Source organism: Cupressus sempervirens, chromosome 3, assembly GCF_028749045.1.
Source record: "Cupressus sempervirens isolate cs-2001-9-10 chromosome 3, ASM2874904v1, whole genome shotgun sequence".
Taxonomy (NCBI): domain Eukaryota; kingdom Viridiplantae; phylum Streptophyta; class Pinopsida; order Cupressales; family Cupressaceae; genus Cupressus; species Cupressus sempervirens.
The window spans coordinates 854,509,524-854,513,739 of NC_143120.1; positions in this window are offsets into that span (position 1 = coordinate 854,509,524).

Genomic DNA, 4,216 nt, shown 5'->3' on the forward strand with positions numbered 1-4,216 from the left:
GTCTGATGTTTGTTTATGCTTTATGTTTTAATCTTTCATAATTAGTTAATTAATTATAGTTATGTAAATATCCAAAGCTTGTTGCACCTTTTTAAAAAGTTACCAAGACCTATATTTATGATATGAACTCAAAAGGAATGTATAGACAGATCATTGATAACAAGAAGTAATAGTAGCTATAAGTTTTCAATATGAATTAAATATACTTTCTTTTTGTTTTCTGAATGGCTCTTGAATCCAAAATCCTTTGCTGCATTTCCTTATGAAGAATGAAAACACTGATAGTTCCTTCAAATCTCTTTTGGCTTATGGTGTATTAAATCTTTCATGTTCTTCATTATTTATCTCGAATTAATACTACTATATAAATCAATGAGGATAATTTCATGAGTTTGTCTACATTGTCTCCTTAATTTGGGGTCAAATTCATCTAGGCTTCATATTGCATTTATCTTCCTCTTTATCTAGTAGTTGATGGGGTACACACTCTCTAAGGTTTCAAATAATAAGATTACATGGGAGTTGACTTTATTTTCCCAAAAGGACTAAGGATTAGTCATTATATGTTTCTTTTAAGTGTATATGTACAATTGTAGGTTAGTGAGGTTCAATGCATTAGTATTGCACTAATTATTCTTGAATATTGCCACCCTTCTTAAATATTCTGATTTCTCCTTGAGAATCTCTTTGCAAACTCAAGAGTATCATTAAATCTTCCTTCATAGCCATTCAATATTTCACTATAGGTACAACCACCTAGGTCTTGCAAAGCCTAAAGTGTAGAGACTAAACAAAGTGAAGATTTAATCCTCTTCATTGTCTAAAATTTTGTTGAGTTTCCTAGCATCGAGTAGGCAAACTTGTAGGAAGTCAACGAACAATTTTGTGCATCAACAGATTGGTGACTCTTCTAGGTAAATTTTCTCACAATTCACATTGTACAGTTACCCAGAGATTTTCAGTTTTTACAAACCATTAAATAAAAAAGAGAAAGTGTGACTTTGCTAGATAAAGAACCCAATAGATATATCTTTTTTAAAAAAGAAAAAAAATGACAACTCTATTAAGGAGTTTTTAGATTACATCTCCTCCTCATAGAAAACCATTAATTCCATATGATCTCAGGCCATTGGATTTGAGAAGATTTGTATATAAATATGAAAAATTAAGCTCAAAATTAATAAATAATGTTCCAAGGTTTCATAGACAGTGGAAAAGATCAACAATTGGTCATTTAGATGTATTTTATGATTATGTAAATTATAATAGGGTATATAAAGAAGATAATATAATGGTGCTCTTTACAAAATCTCTTAGGGTAGATGCAAAAAATAAATATAGGTCAACTACAACATGAAGCATTTTATCATTGTATCAATTGAAATAATGATTCCTCTATACATTTCAATCTTGCATTACCCAAGTATTAGAATTTGAACATTATAAAGAATGTCAAGTTCTTAACAAAGTTGAGATTTCAAAATTATTAGATATGGAGTATCAAAACAAATAAATAGGTGTGATGATTTTGTTGGAAATCTGATTGAAAAGCTCATTGTTGAAGATCAAAGAGGGAGATTGTTGCAAGGAAGAAAATTTATTGTTAAAAGAATGTTTTCAATCATTATTTTGTCATTGATGTCAAACCTTCTATTTTTAGGAATGATATTTGCTTATAAGATCCAAGTACTATCACTTAGTTGATTGATGAAGAGGATTTGATCAACAAGATGTAACGAGAGCACCTAAGAAAAATGTTGAGTTATGACGTTGTAATGAAGTGCAAGGATCAATTAAGACAATGGTTAAATGATGTATTGATAACATACTAAAAAATACAAAGGTTGGTCATACTTAGAAACATTGGAGGAAGAAGTTGTAACAAGGTTGACTACAAAGCTTAAACTAAGATCACTAGTGGGTACCGAGCAAGTTAGTTGAAGCCAAGAAAATTCTCAATTAGAGCTGAGTAATAGGAAATTCTAATGTGTGCTGAGTGATCTTTAGTTTCTGAGTGAAGATAAGGTGCTGAGCAACAAGAAATTCTTAGTTGGTGCCTAGTGCTCTTCAGGTGCCGAGCATCAGGAAAAACACAATTGATGCTGAGTAACATAGTATGTGCCAAGCACTACTATTTTAATAGTGCCGAGCTGCTGCATTATTTCAACTGACAAAGATTCACCAAATCTAAGTCAACAAAGTGGTTGTCTTGAATTTTGTGAATGAGTTGGAGGATAAGGATGATGAGCTAGTGGCACAGAAATCTATGTGAACCATTTTTGGTCAAATTCTAAAGGATTATTCAAGAAGTTTATAGAGGAAACAAAATATGGGTTAGATGCAATGAATCCTACCTAATCCATATGAATTGAAACTAAAGAATGGAAGAATTGAGTGGGAAAAGAACTCCAAGACTTTTATTTAAGGAATCATAGAACAAGAAGCAAAGAGCTGCTGATACTGTCGCTGAAGAGCCAAAAACTGTAAAGTGGTTGGAAGGGTTTTAAGGAGAAGACATCTAGGAGAAGGAAGAGCACAAAGACTCTACTTCTAGAAGTGGTCATGAAGAGATGATTGCACTGGTACATTGAGCATAAAGACTCAAGGAGGCTAAGATTGAAAGGAGGGCAAGCTGTCAGAGTTGCAGTGATTGAAGGCCAGGAAAGGGTATGAACTGAGAAGTGATCTGAGATCTGCAAGATAAGTTGTATGTTGTAGTCAGGTCAAGATTTTCTAATACTCTCAAGAAATTATATTAGATCTAAAAAATCCTATGGACTTAGGTTGGCCTAACAACCATTTTTAAATCCTTTAATAGGGTGGCATTCTAAGTGAATGTTCTAAAGCCCTCTAACTAGACCCACTTCTAATAGGGTGGCTAAATCCTCTAACAAGGTCAAATTTAATAGTGTGTTGTAAGCCTTTAACATGGCATCACTTCCGAAGAGTGAGAATTGAGTAGCATGTTACTGGTGGTTTTTCCCAAATTGGGTTTCCATGTAAATCACTATGTTATGTGTTACGCTTGCATGTTGATTTATAGTAACTTGCTAGTTAGAAAAGTTAAAGCTTGGATGAATGAATTGAATGGGCTCACTATACTTAGTGAAAAGTTTGAGTAGGACATTTGGGCCTTTAATAACTAATTCAATCCCCCTCTCAGTTATTCAAAAGAAATTCTAACAATTGGTATCAGAGCCATCTATTGATATAGTTTCAAGGTACTAGAAGCAAGAAGATCAAGATGTCCAAGAGAGAAGTTCCCAAGCTCAACAAAGACAACTTCGCTGCATGGAAAAGTTCGATGAAATTGCACCTTGGATCAATAGTTGACTATGCACAAACCTCAGTTGGGATAGAGCATGTAAATCCAATAGGACCTTTTACTGTAGATGATTTGAACAAAAAGAAGGAGCACAATCAAGCAATGCTAGAGACTGCCTTTGCACTTAATTATGCAGAATATGATGACATCAAAGATTGTGACACTGCATTCAAGATGTCGAAAGCTTTATGAGATATCTATGGAGGAGATCAAAATGTCCAAAGATCAAAGAGAGAAATCCTAAGAGGAAAGTTTGATGCCATGAAAATTGAGGAAGGTGAAAATGCTGCTCAATATGTTGCAATAATGAAAGAAGTGGTAAGTGCAATAAGGTGTCTAGGTGATTAACTGGAAGAAGAAACTTTCATCAGAAAGTACTTAAGAACTTTGCTCCCTATCTATGCTATTAGAGTTTCAACCATCCAAGAGCCAAGGTAGGTACAAGGGAATATACTAACCTTTGAAGGAATAGTGGGAAGACTTATTGCATTTGAATTGTCTAATTTTGACAACTACAAACCTGAGAACCTTGAATCTACTTTCAAGGCCAAGATGAAAATAAAAGACATTGAGGAGGAGACATCAAACAAGAAGAGAAGAAAAGGAAAACATGCATCCAGTGATAGCGGCATAGATGAGGAAGATGTGGAACAATTAGAAGCACTATTGGCTAGGAGATTCCGTAGAGGCAAAGGTAAATTCAAAGGTAAGCTCCCTATCATATAATTCAATTGCAATGAAGTAGGTCATATTGTTGCAACATGTCCACATAAGAAGAACTACAAAGAAGGAAACAAGTACACGAAGAAAAGAGAAGATGATAGAAAAAACTACAAGAAGAAAGGCAAAAGATGCTACATTGTTGAAGAAGATTCTGATGAGAATGCTGAT